Source organism: Phyllostomus hastatus, unplaced genomic scaffold (assembly GCF_019186645.2).
Source record: "Phyllostomus hastatus isolate PE091 unplaced genomic scaffold, TTU_PhHast_1.1 phas_contig_34, whole genome shotgun sequence".
NCBI lineage: Eukaryota > Metazoa > Chordata > Mammalia > Chiroptera > Phyllostomidae > Phyllostomus > Phyllostomus hastatus.
This window is the reverse complement of record NW_025333857.1, coordinates 61751458-61772466: the sequence shown is the minus strand read 5'-3', so window position 1 is coordinate 61772466 and position 21009 is coordinate 61751458. Positions and strand designations below refer to the sequence as shown.

Below are 21009 nucleotides of genomic sequence, written 5' to 3'. Positions count from 1 at the left end.
CCATCCATACAAAATTAAATGTTATATTCTCCTGTTAACCCAACTCGAGTCAATTTAATTCTTAAACCAGGCAGAAAAACTCAGGGTGAGGAGAAATTTTTCCTCGCCTAGCATTACTTTTTTTTTCCAGTGTGGTGGACACCTTTCAGCATTGAGAATAAGCCTCAGAGAACTTCCCCCAGGAGATGCAACTTAGAAGACAGGACCAGACACAGGGCACAAACAATGTCAAAAAGCTGCTCCCCGCAGGCACTGGGAGCTAGGAGACAGCAGTCTCCAGGCAGCTGGGCATGGATGGCTGTCTCCCACAGGAGAGGAGAGGGACCAATCTGTGCTCCCCACACTGCCCCCACCTGCTGAGAACTAAGCCCGGGTTATCTGTCTGCTGGCCCAGAGAAACCCAAAACTCCCCAGGCTTCTGAAAGGCTTTATCTCCTCTTTCCAGGAACTCATTTGCTTTCTCAGAGGTGCCACTGAGCAGCTGCTGCCCAGAGCCCAGGCGAGCCCCGGTCACGTTTCCAGGCTGCCGAGGTGCAGAGCCAGCCCCCCTGATCCCGCTCCCTCTCCCTCCTTGGGCTTCTGTCTCATAATTAGAAAATCCGTTTGGGGAGCAAAGCAAAAAAAAAAAAAAAAATCACACATCGCTAACAGCTGTTCTGAGTCGGGAGCAGGAGGGAGGGGAGCGGGAATTCCTACTTTCGCCATAAATTGTATGCAAATGGGTTCTTTTCCTGGAAGGGAGCAGGCAGTGAGAGCGTCTTTCATGAGCTAACCCTGCTCCTCCGCTGGGAGGGCTGTTCCTTTAATTCGCCAACTGAAAAAGTGGGAAAGGATGTCTGGAGGCGAGGCGTCCCATTACAGAGGAAGGAGCTCACTATATAAGCCAGCCAAAGCTGGCTGCACTGGCCACAGCCTGCCTACTGTCCCACGCTCTCCCGCGCAGACACACACGGCCCCTCCTCCGCGCACAGACAGCGTGGGGTGGCCTGTCTCTGGGGCGCAGCGCACCTGGGAGTCCCGCGGCTGCTGCTCACGTCCAGGTACTGATTCCATGGAGCTGGTTCATTCAAGGATCTAGGTCTTTTCCAACTCCGGAAAGGTAAGTCTGCTTCACCTCGATCACCAGAGATCATTATGACACACTGTTCACCGTCCTGTTGCCAAATGGGTTGCATTTTCATAAGCACAAAACTTTTACTTTATCTGCGCCGCTAGGGTCTGGGTGTACCTGGACTGTTTTCTCTTTGCTCCCTTCCAGTCTTGTAGACTTTTGTCTGTTTGTTCTAGTTCTATGAATAGTTACACATAGAAGGAACTTTTTTTATAAAAACAAAAAAAAAGCTTTTATCTGTGCTGCTCTTCAGAGGAAAAATAACTACATTCGCTTCCCCCCCTGCCTGGCTGATTTCACCTGTGAATCTTTTTTGTGAGGGTTAGGGAAGTAGGGTTTGCAGCGCGGAGTGTGCTCAGAGCCTCACTCTGGGTGGTGGGATGGGGGAGACTGACAGAGGATTGTCCCGGAGACAACAATACAAGTTTACATCTAAACAGCCCTCACCTTACAGGTGTCGGTGTTGTGTCTATCCCCTCATTTCACAACACCCACCCCGAGGTCAGACATAGAAAGTGAGGAGGGCTGGGGACAGGAGCCGCAGGGTGACTCCTAGGCTCAGGTGAACAACTGCAGGCTGTGAGGCCCAAGTGCTGGACACCAGCCTCTGTTCTGAAGGGTTGGGGGTCTCCCTGTGGGCGCCTCCTGATCTGCTGAGCCTTGGACTGGGTACCTGGACATGTCTGGAGAGCTTAGAGCCAGCAGGATCCCGTATCTTTCGGGAATCACCTCTCCCTCCTCACCTCTCATCACAGAAAGCCCTGAGAATCCAATTCTCCTGGGGATGGGAATTCTAAATCCCCTGACTGGCTGTGGAAGGAACATAGGGGTTCCTCTCCCTCATTGGTGTTGTAGGGGGTTAAGGGTTCAGGTTTTGAAGCTGGGAAACCCTTTAATATCCCCGCTGCCACCACCACCAAACCTGTGACCCTGATGAAAATGCATAACCTCCGTGAGCCTCAGTTTCCACTTCTCCTAAATGGGCACAGTAACTTCTGCTATCTTGATAAAGAGAAAATGAGTGGTTGCTCAACAACTGAAAGTGTGGATCATTGCTGGCACTGCCAAAAACTGCTATCGCCTTGGAAGCAAAAAGAGGTACTTAGCCAACCTCCGATCATTGCTTGTACGATCCTCACCCACCTGTCCCCACCCTGTTATTTTACCTTGCCAGGCCTGAGGTGTCTCACCAGGCTGGCAGGTCAGAGTCTCGGCTAGATGTTGCAAGCAGGCGGTTGTGTTGGCACAGGTTGGGAGAAAAGGGAGCTGCCTGGGGCTGGATGTAAATGCCGGGTTCTCATTCCAGAATGCACGAGGTTTTGAGCTTGGGCATCTGCGGATTCTAAAGCTGTCAGCTGTAATGTACAATGCTGCCGGTGGGGGCGGGGGGCCTCTTTGGAAATGCTTTCCATCCAGAAGGAGGGCAGGACTGAGCACCCCGCTTGAAGAATGGATACTTCTTTCCCAGGTATTTGTGGATCACCCCCTCACTTTTTATGGTGCTTTTCCATATGTGCTTTAGAACTGCAACCTGCTGCCCAGCCCAGCTGGCTTTTTGCCTCGTCCTGCAATAGGACAAGCCCAGCGCAGGACAGGGGATAGGGTCGTTCAGTGCTAGAGAAACCTGCGGGAAGTTCACTGGCACAGGGTGTGTGCGAGCCCTGTGCGGTAGATGTGAGTGAGTGTGCGTTGACCCTGTGAGTTGCAGGAAGGTGACAGTGTTTGGGAGAAGAAGAGGGTGCACACTATGAATGTTCTCTGATTTTCTCAAACAGCCTGAATTGGATAAAGATCTAAAGGGGTGCTGCCAAACTTAACAGTTGCTAAAGTTTTTTTTTATGCTGCATTTGAAAAACCTTGTTTCCCTATCTTATTTCCCACTCTCTCCCTAACCCCTAAGAAGTTACTGATATTTTAGCCCCCAGCTTTGTCATCCACTTAAGAGAGTGACAATCTTAATCTTGTATAGCTCTGTGATGCTCAGATGAGATCATATATGGCAAAATGTTGACACAGTACCTGGCACATAGTAAGAGCTCAATAAATTGGGGGCTTCTCTTGGTGTTATTGCTTATCAATTTACTAGGACTTGTCCAAGACCAAATAATGTTCTAAGATGGTGGTTTCCAAACCCTTTTAGCAGTGAAAATATCCATTAAATGAAATTGAGGGCAAAACCCCAACAGGTAAATATGGGGCTGATTGGGTTGAAATGGGGGTGGGAGATCAAAAACTCCCTGCACACCGCCCCCCCGCCTCTGGAACATCTCCATAGAGCCTTGAACTCCCCAAACACTGTTAAACGTCATGAAGCCAGGTGGTGCATATTTAGGGTGCGATTCTGCATTTGACGAGGACCCATGCCCCTCTGAATCCCCACCAGTAATGGAGGTCAGAGAAATTTCCCAAGCAGTACAGTCGACAAGAATATATGCGGGAAGTTTAAAATGCTAAGTGGAGGACGATCGTTTTAATTAACTTAATGATAACGATAGCCAAACCCTGTTGTTATCATTATGAAGATAACAATGAAAACCCTACTCTCTAACATATAGGCCCTTTGCATATATAATCTCACTAAATAGCCACATGTCTCTGGGAGATGGACTATACCTATTAGACAAAGACATAGCCTGAAAAGCAAAGAGAATGAGTGAATCTTCCTGAGTTTCAGAGGGAGGGAGCCAGTTTTCAGACCCATGTCCCCTTGATCCCCAAATCAGAAGCATATTTCAGCACGTACCTGCTGAATGCAGCTGTTTCTTGAACTACCTTTAGAAGGAATGAACTTCCTTTCTGACTAAATCTGCCCCTCCAGCCAGACTGTGGCCACCCATAAATACAGCGGTAGCCTGATCATATAACCAGAATGGAATTTGGAAAGGGAATTCAAGCTGACAGAATGAAAAAACACATCCCTCTTAATCCTACCCTTTCTAATGCTCACAAAGAACTCAGCACACTTACTCTCCCCTACCCCTGGGTTTCTATAGACACACAGCCATGCTTCCTCATGGGGAAAAAAATCTTGCCCCCTTAAAACACAACTCCCTCCATGCTGAAATCATGTCAGTTTGAAAAGTCGAAGTAGGTAACACACATTTAGTTGACTCTTAATACGCAATCCCTTTGTGATGGTACAACATCAAAATAGTTAATGATGAGGGTCACATATTGCATGTGTGATAGAAGGGTTTGCCTATGGTTTCTCATAATTCATAGTCTAACACTATAAGTGATGAATGACTAGCTCCATTTTATGACCAAAAAGAAATGAGGCTCAAGGAAGTCAAGTGACTCATCTGAGGGTTTTCCATAAGTGAGGAGCAAAGTTGGCTTTGAACCCAGAGCTTCTGACTAAAACCCTCCCATTCTTTCCACTATGCCACCTGTCTCCTGGAGTCAGGTGGGGCTTACCTCTTACAGAGCCTTCAACAATGTCTGTCTCCCGGTCATTGGCCGAGACAGTGGAGAAGCCCCCAACCAGCATTGCTGTCTATTGATTTTACAGAATAGCCCGGCATATATCATTTTTCATGGTGCTCACTCAGGGAAGGGCAACTCATGGTAGGGCACTTGTCTTGCCTGGAAATAGAAAAGTTCAAATTTCAGCCCCGGGAGAGAGAAGAATGACACGAGAGGTGGCGATGAGGTCATTACTGCTGATTTTCATCACAGACAAGTTGGCACCATGTTGCCATGTCCAAAGGTGGGAGCTGATTGAGGAAGCAGGGCTGTTCCTGTACCCTGTGCCCTCTCTGAAAGCCAGGGGAACGGCCCACCTGGTTTTAAAGGGGCTAACTGGTGTGCAGCCTTGGGGCAGTGCACCCTGGGGCCGGCAGGAAATGGTTGTAGGCTCTGAGACTCACATTCTCTTGTAGCCTCAGAGATAAGGGTTATGATTCAGCCACTTCTCACTTTGAGAAGATTACAGGGAATCCCCTTGAATCTAATCTGCAGCTAGAATGACATGAACACCTTCAACACATGGAAAACATTAGATGATGTCTCCTTTCCAAGGAGAATAACCCCTCGCAAACTCCAGGCAATAATTTCATCCAAGGCAAAAACAGCAGTGGCCTCACCTAGGAGAAAAATCTGTATTCCTACCTGATTATAACCTTCATGACCAAACTTCTTTCATTTTCCAGTTATGCCATTAAGGCTAGAAATTATTTTCCGGCTTTTCTCCCTTATCTCATATTGCCAGCCTCTCCTTAACTTTAGCAACAACCTAGTTCAGCACTTAATTACTCCCTTTGGCCCTGCAGCAGTGAATAAAAGGAAAATATTCCTGTTGAAAGTAGATTATAAATGGAAAATCCCTTCCATGTCTATTTTTAGTCTATTTGTTAGTGATAATTATTTCATGCCAAGTTAGTTCAAATTTTTGAAATTTCCTAAAATTCATAGGTCCTTAATTTTGCAGCCATAGTAACTCAAATGGCTTTGGCTGGCCCTTTAACCCTCTCCAAACACTGTGTCGAGAGCCAGAAATATTTCATAAGTTCTGAGTAGATTGCTTTGCTTCAGAATTAACCACTGATCAACTCTTACCCTGGAGGAGGTGAGTTAGCTGCTACTAACTTCTACATGAATGAGTCCAAAAAGTTCTTCTAGCAGAGATGATCATAACAGCTAATATTTATTGAGTAATCTACGGGCATTATGCCATTCAATCATCCACCATTGTTCTGTCAAGTATAATCACCCCTCTCCATTTAAACACGGGGAACCTGAGGCTGTGAAAGTTTAAGTAGCTTCCCGAACACCACACACAGATAGTTCTGGCTGGAGCCTGACCTCAGAGCCAGTTCCAAATCCCAAGCAAGTGTTTATAACTAGTACAGTAAGCAAGTCATGTTCAGCACCGTAATTCTATTCAGCCTCTGACACCAGGGAGGGCTGGACACAGCAAAGCTAAGAGGAGTCAAAGGCTTGTCTTCCAGACCCTAGCGTTCTCTTCCACAGGGTCGCCACCGTTGCGACCTGCAACTTGCTCCTTCAGATTTCACTTCCTGTGAAAACTAATTCAATAATGTATGATTTCTAGTGTCATATGTTTCCTCTTCTGAGCTCTGAGCTGGAGGAGAATGGAGCCTGATCCACGATTCATCTGTCTACCACCCTGAGACCCAGAGCACGGGGGCTCATACATAAGCATGTGCTGCCTTAGTGAAGCTGCGTGCCCTGCTGGCTGGCTTACACTCCCCTTTCCTGGTTCCTGCAGACTTCTCCGCTTTTCCTACTGACCTTCTTGCATCAGAACAGATGATGGGCTCCCCCTCCACCTGAGTGGATGCCATTGAAGTCAAGCACATCAGAGAGGCAGGAACTGTGTCTGCCGAAGCTCTTTATCCCCAGAGCCCAGCCACCTGCTGGCAGGTATCAGGCCCTGGGGAGGGTATTGTTGAAGAACACTCTCCTGTCCCAGAGGAAATGGAGCAATAATAGCACAGCACCGTTTTGCTTTGTAACTGTGTTCTATGATTTATGAAGCAGACGCATGTGCCAAATAAGTTTTAACAACATAGGATACTCATATATTTATAAATGTATAAAGTAACTTTTCTGTGCCTCACTCCCAGGCTCTCCCAGCAACTATGTATTATCTTACACTAAGTGAACTGAGACCTGGGAATGCTGTCACCTGCACAAAGTAGAAAGTGGTAGATTGGGGTTCTTCCTCAGGCCCGACTCCCCAAATTGTGCTTTTTTTTTCACTGTGCCACTCAGCACTCAGGGATGATTCCCATTTTTTAGATGAGAAAAAGGGGTTAGAGGCAGCAGGCGGCTTGCTAGAAAAATATTTACATTATTAAAGGGTAGTTTGGTACTGAGAGCAAATACTTAACACAAATAAAAGACTTGCCTACGGTGGACTTCAGGTAAAGGGACACTTTGGAAGAATAGGAGCTCAAATTTCATCCCCCATGATGGGTTCAGAGATAAAACCATACTTGGTGGTGAGAAAAAAAGATGGCGGAGAGTGAGTTTGAGTGCAAGGCAGTATATTTTTGTTCAAATCTCAGCCTGCCAATGCAGCGTAGGGAAATCCTGGCTCACAGCTGAGCACTGCGGAACTCTGCTGGGTGTGCAGTGCAGCATGGACGCGTGTCGCCTCCCTGCAGAAGCAATGCACCACTGCGCAAACAAGGGAGCCCAGAGCAACAGTGGACTCCCTGCCAGCCAGAGTGTAGGCACCAAGATACAAAATCCCAGCAACAGCATTAGCACGGACACATGTGGGTGCTTCCAGACCAGGAAGCTATGACTTTCCACCCAGGGAAGAGGAGCTTTGATGCGACAAAGGGAGCCCCCTGGACTGGCGCTCAGGAGCTCAGGTGGGCAGATACACCTGCAGTGCTTCCCCTGACCCCGAGGGAAGTGGCCTGCTCTCCGAGGTACTTTTCCCCTGGGCCGTGGGATGGTCACACAGAGATAGCTCGATACAGAGCTGTCACAGAACAGTGGTCTAACTCAGCGGTTTTCAGCCTTGTTCAGCTCATGGCACACATGAACGAATTACTAAAATTCTGTGGCACACCAAAAAATATATATATTTTTTGCCAATCTGACAAAAAATAGGTATAATTTTGATTCACTCACACTTGATGGCTATTATTGTGTCGGCTGTTGTCATTTTTTTAATCTGACAGTCTGAAGGAGAAGAGGTCAGTGCCCCCGACTAAATAGTCAGGTATTGCATGTTTTAGAAATTCCAGCACCCTGGATGAAAATCACTGATCTAACTTACATGTAGGTTGTTGTTTTTTTTTAAATCCCCCTAAAATGCATAGAATATTGAAACCAAAAGGGCTCATCAATAATCCCTAAGCCAGGGGCTCATCCCCTGCGTTTAAAGGTGCCTCGGAGGTGACTGCAGGGCTGCCGTGGAGAGGTGGGGAGGCTCGACCTGATTTCAGCTAAAATACCTCTACTTTTATCTGTGTTATACACTGAGCTTCCTCATGAAATGCCATTTAATAAAAGAGTTCTGTAACAACAAAAAGAAAGTTTTGTAAACTGGTGGCCTAGTTTAACTCCCTTTATTTTAAGGATGGTGAAACTGAGACTTACGAAAAGGAAAAGTCTCGGATTTCTTGCTAGTTGGCAACAGGGTCAGGACTGAGCCCTAGGTGTTTTGACTCTTGCTCTTAGAAGACAGACAATATAAAAAGTGTCAGAGTGAATAAATTGTTTAAAAAGGAAACATTAACAGAGTTTTATCCTTTGAATAGCTTTGACACATATCGAGCCGAGGAGTCCTCTGTATTAGCTATCCGCCACTGTATAACAAAATACCACAAAATGCAGTGGCTTCAGACAACACACACTGATTGTGTTACTGCTTCCACAGGTGAGGGTTCCAAGCACTGCTCAGATGGCCTCTCTACCTCATGGTCTCTCATGAGGCTACAATCACAGGAATGACTGGCCAGGATTGAGGTCTTATCTGAAGGTTCAAGTGGGGAATGATTTGCTTCCAAGCTCACTCATGTGCCTACAGGCCGGATTCAGTTCCTTCAGGGCTGTCGGATTGAGCATCTCAGTTCCTTGCTGGCTGTGGGCCCAAGGCCACCCTCACTTCCTTCCACATGGAACTCTCCCCCATTGACACTTGGTCAAAGCCAGCAAGAGAGCAAGAGGGCCTGCGAGTAAGACAGACAGCACAGTCTTGTGTAGCCTAATAGTGCAAGTGACATGCCATCACCTTAGACCATACCACGCTCAAGGAGAAATAATTACATGGGATGTGCAGAGCAGGAAGCTTATCATTGGGAAGCATCTCAGAGTTTGCCTGCCACTGCTCCCAACACTCCAATGTCACTGTTTTCTGTCAACATATCAATGTCAAATTCATCCAACACACCTGCACTTCTGTTGTAAGCAATCAATAATATGGCAGCCACTAAGGAAGACGGTGTCTTACTTAATCTTCCCATCCATTTATAAAGGGAAGCCATGTGTTTTGTATTAAATGTTATAGTTCATTAGGGAACCATGATTCCTCTTGAATATCACCCCAGGGCACAATCTTCCAAGGCAAGGACTTCAAATAAATGTATTTCATTCAAAGGCATGACATGCAAAGTGACCAAAACTGAAACTGATCCTTTGCCCTTCTCCCTAACCTATTCCTCTCTTAGCAGATACAATGAAGACTGAAATCTAGTTTTAACTCCGTCTCCCTTTCCACATTTTTTACTAACTTGCCATACACCAAATCTTTTGGACTCTTCTGTCTTGACAATTAAATCACTGCTTCTTCATCCCCTCCATCATCACCCTGTTCAGGCTGTGGCATCTCACAGATGGACCACTGCAACAGTTTCCCCACTGGCCCCCATCCATGAGCCATAGGTTGTAGATGTCACATTCCTCCTGAACCTAAAGATTTTCAAATGGTTCTCTTCCGGCCACAGGAAAAATTCAAATTCTCACCCTGGTGTTTAGTATTTTCCATGATCTGGCTCCTGGTCTCCAAACAGACCTGTACTTCAGATATAATTCATGCTCTCCATACCAACCCACCATTCCCAAGTGCTATTCCCTCTTTCCTAGAATGCATTTCCCTATGCTTTTCACCTGCTCACAATCACCTTTTAAAATTCAGCTCAGAATTCACCTTCTCCAGGTAGGTGAGATAACCCTTTTCCGTCACCCCATCCCACACCATGTATTTCTCTAACATTACTATGTCATTCTGGAATTGCCTTTTCACTCATAAGTTAATGCCTCCTGCCAGTGATGTTCTTGGAATGAGAATTCTGTATCCATTTTATTTGTAATTGAGTACAACTGGAATAAAATTAATTTGCAGCCACAGAGAGCAGTCCTTGCTGTTTCCCAGATTTGGACTTCCCCTTCCTCACCAGAGTTTGTTCAGGAAGCCCAGACCTTGAGGTTGCCCTCCAAGCTCTCAACTGTGCAGAGTGAGGTCACAATACATGACAGGAGGAAGCAAGCACAGTCTGGGGGCAGGAAACCATCTCAGGATGCAAACTTTAAGGAATGTCTTTGCTTTCAGAGGTGACCCCCAGAATCAAAGCAAGAACTGCTTGGGAGTTGGAAAAACCAGTACCAAGGACAGAGGAGGCCTGTCTGGGGATTTGAGGCTGAGTCACAAGAGATAGAAAAATCTGGACTTTATAAGACAGATCCGTCTACAACTAGTGGAAGGAAGGAAAGGGCTCAAGAAAGGAATGCAGACAAAGATATCCCTATCTTAGGACATGGAGAAATGAACAGCCCAGAGGAAGGATTGGATAATGACTAAAAGTATGGCTCTAGCATTAGAAAGTTCTGGGTTCCAGAGCTTGCTGTCTGCTTGTTATCTGATCTTGGCCAAATTACTTAACTTCTCTAATAAGTCTCATTTTTCTCATCCATATGAAAGGAAAAATAGCAGCACCTACTTTCTAAGGTTATTATGCATATTAAACAATGTACTGCAAGTGCATTGCTCAGCACAGAAACTGGCACTCAGTATAAATGTTGAATTACCATTGTTGTTACCAGTTGTTGAAATGGTTCTTGGTAATAAAACTCCATTAAACAGGCAGTTCCCAAAAGTGCACCCTGTGGAGCAGCACTCTCATGAGATGCACCTTAAAAAGTGTTCTGTGACCAAAAGAGTTTGAGGAATACCTGACATTGTGTCCTGTTCTGAAAATTCACAGTTCCTATGTCCATTCAATATGTTCCTATGTTCTAAGGGCTGGAGATACAGTAGAAAACAAGCTATGAAAGGTCTTTGTATTCATGGAACTTACATTATGATGTAAGAAGGCAGTCAATGAAAAGGAACCAAATAAAGTCATAGTACAATTTCAGGTAGATATTTGCTAAGAAGAAATATAAAATATGGTAGGGGAACGGGCAATGACTGGTGGTGTGGGGGCCCTCTTTAAGACAGGGTAGCACATTGAGATGACACTTGAGCAGAGATTTGAGTGACATGAGGAAACAAGCTTTGTAAGCAGTGGCTAGGAATTAGGATTTTATCCTGAGTGTGATTAGAAGCCAACGGGAGGTTTGGGGTGGAAGAATTCATGATCTGAGAAATCCCGTACCAGTTAATCTATTTAGCTTTGTTTTACCCAGTATCCCCTAACCTTTGGGGCTGTAAATAACCTTTCCCACAGGACATCTACCTAACAACATCTTGGGATATAGTCTGGTAAATTCTGCACTAGAGCACAAGGCTTTGTAGATTTTAAAAGGACTATGAATTTGTTCTTCCTCATCTAGACCTACAGTAATAAGCCAAACAAACCATTTGGGCCATAATAGGCATGCCCAGAGCAGGAAACCCCAGCTCTGGAGGAAGAGGCAAGCAGGCTGTCACCCTAATTAACATCACTTTTTGGCTAAGATGATCAATGAGTACAGCCAGGCTTCCGCCGACTCTGGAACCCCATCTCAGGCCAAAAGAAACTTGCCAACATCTTCCTAGAAGCTAATAAGCACTTGCAAACAGTACACCTTGGCTGAAGCCTTCTCCAAAGGGGAAGTGTGTAAAACCTGAGCTCCCGCCAGAGCCTCTGGGAGGAAGACAGAGGTCAAACATTTCAGTGCTTACATGTGGACAGCCACTGACTGCTGCTGGAGGTGTAGGAAATGAAAGGCGAAGGGGTGTGCTAGGGCTCTAATCTCTCATTTTACCAAGCAGTGCTGATTTAAGTTTTCATCTTATATAAACTGCAGGAAGTCACTTGATGAGTCAACCCAGTGTAGTAGTTAAAAGTCCAAAAGCTGGCTCTGCCTCTTAGGCCAGTTACCGATACTCCCCGAGTATCAATTTAACTTCTAACTAGGCATAGTAATACCTGTCTCACCAGGTCACCATGACAAATGACAAGATAAATGATGGCATATATAACAGACACATCTAGTGTAGGGCTTGGCACGAAACAGGTATATAGTAGGCTCTAACAAAAGGCCACTTTCATTTTTGTCTAGTTCAATCTATATTTGGTTTTATACTAAATACTTGTCATTTATTAACTACTATGTCCCAACAAAGGTCACCATATAATGTATAGTGGCCTATTTTTTGTAAATAAAGTTGTATTGGAACACAGCCTTGCTCATTCATTTATGCCATGTCTATGGGTACTTCTGTACAATAGGAAAGTTGAGTTGTGACTGAGACCAACTGACTGAAATCTACAATTTACTATCTGGTCACTTAAAAAAAGGCTGCTGACTCCTGCCAGTCAGTATACTGAATTTATATACATAGTTTTCAATCACCAGAACCTAGCAACTTAGGTATTATTATACTTATACATATAAAGAAATTGAAATAGAACTACTCATCTAGTAAGTCCTCCAAAAACATGCTGAACTGTGTACCTGAAGGAAGCATAAAAGAATGCTAGAAGCATTATTCATTTGTGTGATTCATCCCACTTTGCTCCTCGCTATCTCTCTCAGGCCAAATTTCTTGATTTTCTGCCATATGCTACATGAAATGAAACTGTCTTGAAGGGACTTTCTCCCTTTCCTGATTTATTGGTTCATGTGTTCTTCTTTTTAATAGTTTATTTGTACTGTATTTTTTCCATTACCATTTATCCTCATTATACTCTTGCCCACCTCCATCCACCCTTCTCACTTCTGCAGTCACCACACTGTTGTCTGTGTCCATGAGTTCTTTTTCTTTTTTGCTCAATCCTTCCGCCCCCACAAACCACTCCCAAGAGCTGTCAGCCTCTCTATCTATAAGTCTGTCTATATTTTGCTTGTTAGTTCAGTTTGTTCATTAGATTCCACTTAGAGTGAAATTATATGGTATTTGTCTTTTTCTCACTGGCTTATTTCACTTAACATAGTGTTCTCCAGTTCCTTCCATGCTGTTACAAAGGGTAAAATTTTCTTTTTTGTGGCTGAGTAGTATTCCATTGTGTAAATGTACCTTAGTTGTTTTATCCACTCATCTACTGATGGACACCTAGGCTACTTCCAAATCTTGGCTATTGTAAATAATGCTGCAGTGAACATAGGGGTGTGTATATTCTTTTCAACTAGTGTTTCAGTTTTCTTTGGATATATTCCCAGAAGTGCTGGGTCATAAGGCAGCTCCATTCTTAATTTTTGGAAGTAACTGCATACTGCTCCCCACAGTGGCTGCACCAATTTGCACTCCCACCAATAGTGCAAAAGGATTCTCAACATCCTCATCAGCACTTGTTTTTTTGTCAATTTATTGATGATAGCCATTCTGACAGGTGTGAGGTGATATCTCATTTGGTTTTAATTTGCATTTCTCTGATGATTAATGACATTGAGTATCTTTTCACATGTCTATTGGCCATCTGTATGTCCTTTTTTGGAGAAATATCTATTCAAGTCCTTTGCCCATTTTTTATTGAACTGTTTGTTTTTTTGATGTTCAGTTTTACAAGTTCTTTACAAATTTTAGACATTAACCCTTATCACATGTATCAATAAATACATTCTCACATTCACTGGGATTTTTTTTATTTTCTTGATGGTTTCCTTTGTAGTGCAAAATGTATTTAGTTTGATATAGTCCCATGTGTTTATTTTCTTTTCTCATTGCCTGAAAATATATATCAGAAAAAAAGATTGCTACAGGTAATGTCCGGGATTTTAGTGCCTATGTTTTCTTCTAGGATTTTTATGGTTTCAGGTGTAACATTTAAGTCTTTAATCAATTTTGAATTTATTCTTGTATGAGGCATAAAAAGGTGGTCTACTTTCATTTTCTACATATATCTGTCCAATATTCCCAACACTGTTTATTGAATAAACTATCTTTAGACAATTGTATGTGCTTGCCTCCTCTGTCAAATATTAATTGACTATAAAGGTGTGGATTTATTTCTGGGCTTTCTATTCCATTCATTTGATCTTTGTGTCTGTTTTCATGCCAGTACCATACTGTTTAGATTACTATGACCTTATAGCAGGGGTGTCAAATTCATTTTCACTGGGGCCACTTCAGCCTCATGGTTGCCTTCAAAGGGCTGAAATAATTTTAGGACTGTATAAATGTAGTTACTCCTTAACTGTTAAGGAGTTGAAATTTCATTTGGCCCTTTGAAAGCAACCATGAGGCTTATGTGACCCCCAATGAAAATGAGTTTGACACCCCTGCCTTATAGTATAGTTTGATATTAGGTAGCATGATTCCTCCAACTTTGTTCTTCTTTATCAAGATTGCTGTTGCTATTTGGGGTCTTTTGTGGTTTGACATAAATTTCTGGAATATTTGGCTTAATTCTGTGATATGTCATTGGTATATTGATAGGAATTGCATTGAATCTATAGACTGCTTTGGGTAGTATGGACATTTTAATGATGTTAATTCTCCTTATCCATGCTATATGCTTCTACTTATTTGTGTCTTCTTCAGTTTCTGTCTTCAGTGTCATATAATTTTCCAATTACATGTCTTTTAAATTCTTGGTTGAATTTATTCCTAGGTATTTTATTGTTTTTGAAGCAAATGTGAATTGGATTGTTTTCTTAATTTTTCTTTCTGATAGGTCATTATTGGCATATAAAAATGCAAGTGATTTCTAGATATTAATTCTGTATCCTGCTACTTTACTGAATTTATTTATCTGTTCTAGTTTCTTGGTGGAATCTTTAGGCTTTCCTGTGCCAAGTATCATGTCATCTGCAAATAATGACAGTTTTACTTCTTCCTTTCCAATTTGGAAGCCTTTTGTTTCTACTTCTTGTCTGATTACTTCGGCTAGGACTTCCAGTACTATGTTGATTAAGAGAAGTCAAAGTGTACAACCCTGTCTTGTTCCTGATCTGAAGGGGAACACTTGTAGTTTTTGCCCATTGAGTACGATGCTCGCAATGGGTGTGTCATAGATGGACTTGATTACATTTAGATATGTTCCCTCTATTGCCACTTTTCTGAGAGTTTTTATCATAAATGGATGCTGGATTTCGTCAAATGCTATTTCTGCATCTATTGATATGATCATGTGGTTTTTATCCTTCATTTTGTTTATGTGCTGTATCACATTTATTGATTTGCAAATATTATATTAACACAGCATCACTGGAATAAATTCCACTTGATCATAGTATATGATCTTTTTGATGCATTTCTGTATTTGGTTTGCTAATATTTTGTTGAGGGTTTTAGCATCTATGTTCATTAGAGCTATTGGCCTATAATTTTCTTTTTTTGTAGTGTCTTTATCTGGTTTTATATGAGGATAATGTTGGCCTTTTAAAATGAGCTTGGGAGTCTTCCTTACTCTTGAATTTTTTGGAAAAGTTTGAGAAAGAGGGATGTTAGTTCTTCTTGAAATATTTGGTAAAATTCACCTGTGAAGCCATTGATCCAGTGCTTTTGTGTGTTGGGATTTTTTTTTATTACTGCTTCAGTTTCACTAGGTGCAATCTTTCTTTCTGATTCTCTGATTCTTCTTGATTCAGTTTTGGAAGACTGTGTGTTTCTAGGAACTTATCCTTTTTGTCTGGGTTGTCCAATTTGTTGGCATATAGTTGTTTGTAATATTTTCTTACAATCCTTCGTATTTCTTTGGTGTCAGTTGTTACTTCTCCTCCTTTGTTTCTGTTTTTTTTAATTTGTATCCTCTCTCCTTTTTTTTTTTTTGATAAATCTGGTTAAAGGGTTGCCATTTTGGGCTTTGTTGTTCTTTTTCAAGTTCCTTTAAGTGTCAAGTTAGATTGTTTGATTTTTTTCTAGTTTCTTGAGATAGGCCTATAATGCTATGAATTTCCCTCTTAGGATTGCCTTCACTGTGTTCCAAAGATTTCAGGTAGTTTTGTTCTCGTTTTCATTTGTTTCAAGGTATCTTTTGATTCTTCCTTGATCACAGTGCTAACCCACTCATTGTTTAATAATATGTTATTTAGCTTCCATGTCAGTGTGTATTTTTCAGTTTTCTCCTTGTGATTGATTTCTAGTTTTATAGCATTATGGTCAGAGAAGATGATTGATATGATTTCAATCTTAAATTTATTGAGACTTGTTTTGTGTCCTAACATGTGGTCTACATGGAAAACATTCCATGTGCACTTGAAAAGAATGTATATTCTGCTGCTTTAAAATGAAATACTCTGAAGGTATCAGTTAAATCCTTTTGATCTAGAGCACGGGTGTCCAACCTATGGCCCATTGGCTGCATGCAGCTCAGGATGGCTATGAATGCAGCCCAAAATAAAATCATAAGTTTACTTAAAACATTCTGAGATATTTTTTTGTGATTATATGTCATAGTGAATTTCATGTGTGACCCAAGACAACTCTTTTTCTTCCAGTGTGGCCCAAAGATGCCAAAACTTTGGATATCACTAATCTAGAGTGTCATTTAAGGTCTCTGTCTCCTTGTTGATTTCTGTCTGGAAGATCCACTGATGTCTATGGGGTGTTAAAATTCCCTACTATGAGTATATTTCTGTCAGTCTCTCCCCTTATGCCCATCAAGATTTGCTTTATATATTTAGGTGCTCCTATGTCAAGTACATAAATATTTACTAGGGTTATATCCTTCTGTTAGATTGTTCCCTTTATCACTATGTAGTGTCCTTCTTTGTCCTTTATTATAGCCTTGGTTTTAAAGTCTATTTTGTTGGGTATAAGTATTCATACCTCACCTTTTTTTCCTTTCCAATTGCATGAAATATATTTTTCCAACCCTTTACTTTTATTTTTTTATTTTTTAAAAATATATTTTATTGATTGTCCCAACTTTACAGTTGTCCCATTTTCCCCCCTTCACTCCCCTCCACTCTGCACACCCCTCCCACCCACACCCCCCCCGCTTTAGTTCATGTTCATGTGTCATACTTACAAGTTCTTTGGCTTCTACATTTCCCATACTATTCTTACCCTCCCCTTCCCTGCCTACTTTCTGCCTACCATCCATGCTACTTATTCTCTGTACCTTTCCCCCCTCTCCCCCCTCCCACTCCCCTGTTAATAACCCTCCATGTGATCTCCATTTCTGTTAATCTGTTCCTGTTCTAGTTGTTTGCTTAGTTTTTGTTTTTGTTTTAGGTGTGGTTGTTAATGATTGTGAGTTTGCTGTCATTTTACTGTACATATTCTTTATCTTCTTTTTCTCAGATAAATCCCCTCAACATTTCATATAATAAGGGCTTGGTGATAATGAACTCCTTTAACTTGACCTTACCTGAGAAGCACTTTATCTGCCCTTATATTCTAAATGAAAGCTTTGCTGGATAGAGCAATCTTGGATGTAGGTCCTTGCCTTTCATGACTTGGAATATTTCTTTCCAGCCCCTTCTTGCCTGCAAGGTCTCTTTTGAGAAATCATCTGACAGTCTTATGGGAACTCCTTTGTAGGTAACTGTCTCCTTTTTTCTTGCTGCTTTGAAGATTCTCTCCTCTTTAATCTTGGATAATGTAATTATTATGAGCCTTGGCATATGCTTCCTTGGATCCAACTTCTTTGGGACTCTCTGAGCTTCCTAGACTCCCTGGAAGTCTATTTCTTTTGCTAGATTTGGAAAGTTCTCCTTCATTATGTTTTCAAATAAGTTTTCATTTTCTTGTTCTTCCTCTTCTCCTTCTGGTACCCCTATGATTTGGATGTTGGAATGCTTAAAGATGTCCTAGAGGTTCCTAAGCCTCCCCTCATTTTTTTTTTTGAATTCTTGTTTCTTCATTCTTTTCTGGTTGAATGTTTCTTTCTTCCTTCTGGTCCACACTGTTGATGTGAGTCCCAGTTTCCTTCTTTTCACTGTTGGTTCCCTGTACATTTTCCATTATTTCACTCAGCATAGCCTTCATTTTTTCATCTAATTTGCAACCATATTCAGCCAATTCTGTGAGTGTCCTGATTACCAGTGTTTTAAACTATGCATCTGATAGGTTGGCTACGTCTTTGTCACTTAGTTGTATTTTTTCTGGAGCTTTGATCTGTTCTTTCATTGAGGCCATTTTCTTTTGTCTTGACATGACAGTTACACAGTGAGGGACAGACCCTTAGGCATTCACCAAAATGGGGTAACCCATGTGGCTGCATTATGGCACTGTATGTGGGGAAAGGGTCCAAAAGGGAACAATGGCACTTGCTCCACTCTCTGCCAGATTTCAGTAACTTCCCCCAATTCTCACAAGCAAATTGGGCCCTTCTGGTGCTGATTCCCATGTGGGTGGGTTTGTGTACATTCTAGGATCCTGTGGTCCTCTCCAACAAACTCTCCTGTGATGCTGGGAGTCTCTCCCACTGCTGCCCCAATGCCCTCAATCAGTGGTTTTAAGTCTCATTTCCCTGTACTGGGGCCCTGGGTTGTGTGGTCTGTCTGGTTCCCCCTTTGCCTCACCTGGTCCATCTGCACTCAAATGTGGAACCCCTCGCTCCATCAGCCACCACCACAGTCTTGCTGGCCAGAGGCAGCCCCATGCACCCCACTCCACAATCCACCACCTCACTGGGTCCACCAGCTGCTGCCCTGTGTGCCCCAGTCCACCAGTTGCCGCTCTGCCACAAGTCCTCTTCGTCCAGCTGCCTGACTCTGCCCCTCCTACCAGTCTGGATGAATATGTCTTCTTTAACTCTTTGGTTGTCAGACTTCTATAGTTTGATTCTCTGTCAGTTCTGGTTGTTTTTTGTTTTTAAACTGTTGTTGTCCTTCTTTTGGTTGTGCAAGGAGGCACAGTGTGTCTACCTATGCCTCCATCTTGGCTGGAAGTGTCTGTCATGCCTTTACTTTTCGTCTGTATCTTTCATTTTGAGGTAGGTCTTTTGAAGAAACATATATATGGATCTTATTTTCTTATCCATTAGGCTACTTTATCTTTTAATTGGAGCCTTTAAGCCTTTTACATATAAAATGATTATTGATAGATATGTATTTATTGCCATTTTATTTTTTAACTATTTTCCTGTTTTCTCCTTCTTCCTCCTCCTTTTTCCTCTTCTTCCTCTTCTTCTTATTCTCCTTCCTCTACTTCTTTTCCTCCTTCTCCTCTTCCTTCTCCTCCTTCTCCTCCTCCTTCTCCTTCCTTCAAGCTCTTTAACATTTGTTACAATACTGGTTTGGTGATACCAAACTCCTTTAGCTTTTCATTGTCTGGGAAGCTCTTTATTTCTCCTTCCATTTTAAAAGATTGCTGGGTAAAGTAGCCTTAGTTGTAAGGCCTTGCTTTTCATTACTTTAAATATTGCATGCCAATCACTTCTGGCCTAAAATGTTTCTGTCAAAATATCAGATGACAGTCTTATGGGAGCTCCTTTGTAGGTAACTAACTGCTTTTCTCTTATGGCTTTTAAGATTTTATCTTTATGTTTAGGCTTTGCCATTTTAATTATGATGTGTCTTGATGCGGGCCTCTTTGAGCCCATCTTTTTTGGGTGTCTGTGCTTCCTGGATTTGTGTTTATTTACTTCACGAGGTAAGGGAAGTTTTTGATCATTATTTCTACAGATTGGTTCTCAATCCCTTGCTCTCTCTCTTCTCCTTCTGGTATCCCTATGATCTATCTATGATGCAGATATTGTTACACTTCATGTTATCCCAAAGGTCCCTTAAACTATTGTCATTTTTTTAAAAATGCATTTTTCTTTTTGCTGCTCTGTTTGGCTGTTTTTTTCTACCTTGTCTTCCAAATTGCACTTGATTCTCTGATTCATCTAACCCACTGTTTATTCCTTCCAGTGTATTTTTTCAGATATTACATTCTTTATAGTTCGTTTTTATGGTTTCTGATCCTTTTTATGATTTCTATGTCTTTTTTATGCTGAGCATCCTTATAATCATAACTTTCAACTCTATATCTGATCATTACTTGCCTCCATTTCACTTAGCTCTTCTCCCAGAGAATTCTCTTATTCTTGCATTTGGGGCCTGTGTCTTTGTCTTCCCAATTTGGCTGCCTCTTTGTGTTTATTTCTATGTATTGGGAAGATCTGCAAAAACTCTGGTTCAGACCTATGTCTGATGCTGCCTGTAACTGGCCCTGGAAAACCTCTTTGGAACTATTAGCAATCCACAGCTTGTGGCTCCCTCTGCTTGGTCAGGGTGCATGCTTACAGAACGAAGCTATTCACCAAGGCTGTCTTTTGCCTGTACCAGGACTAATGGAGGTTCAAATAAAGTCTCAAAACTCCCAGAGATCTACCTCTGCCTGCAGCTTGTCTGTTAGGCTTTATCACTAAAAGAGCCTCTAGCAGTACCCTTCAGGAGGGCTTAAGCTTCATAGAGTGGGAAGAGAGGGATTCCTGAGGGTTGGGCTATTGCTTCCCCGCCCCCACTCCCCCCAGGCTGATCCCACATGGAGGGAAATGTTCTGCCCAAGAAAGATGTCTTTTGCAGAATGGGGAATGACTTAGTACAGGGATCCTGGCCACTGACCATTCAGCTCTCTTCCCTGAGCCACCAGCCCTAGACTTTCCCCACGTGGCTCTGTTTTACCCACCCTCCCTCCACCGGAGCCCAAAGGAGTGATTACAAACACAATTTTGTGCACTGACTCTTTAAAAGGGTGTCTGCCTCTCTAGCCATCTCTCCCTGGTGGAAAGAAACCCTGCTGTTTTTCACAGCCAGATGTTTTGTGGGTTCCATTCCCCATTCTTGTGCTTCATGCTGGGGATCCTGGCTTGGTGTTTAGACCCCACATTTCTTGGGGTAACCCCCCCAGGCTGCTTAAATATACCTCTGGAACTTCAGCTGCCACCCATGGGAGTCCAGCAAGCCCTCTCATCCCTCCGCACTCCCTACCAGTCTCAATATGGTGGTGTGGTTTCTTCTGTAAGTCCTTGGTTGTAGGGCTTCTCTCCAGCTAGTCTTCAGCGGGTTATTCAGGATGATTTTTCTATTTAGTTCTAATTCCTATTTGTTCCTGGGAGGAGGTTAGTGTAGATTCCACCTACTCTACTGCCATCTTGGATCTTGTTTATTTGTTC

At 42.6% G+C, this 21009-nt stretch overlaps 1 protein-coding gene across 4 annotated transcripts in view; it reads left to right on the top strand.

The window, feature by feature from the left end:
- The first annotated feature begins 876 nt into the window (after positions 1–876).
- TNC (tenascin C) overlaps positions 877–21009 on the top strand; it is a 97311-nt gene continuing 77178 nt past the window's right edge. For 2 of the 4 annotated variants that reach the window (XM_045840663.1, XM_045840661.1), the window contains exon 1: positions 879–1099. The gene's annotated coding sequence lies outside the window, so the exon portion shown is untranslated. Of the gene's footprint in view, positions 1100–2463; positions 2580–21009 lie in introns of those variants that run through there. The other 2 variants (XM_045840664.1, XM_045840662.1) reach the window with 2 other exon arrangements.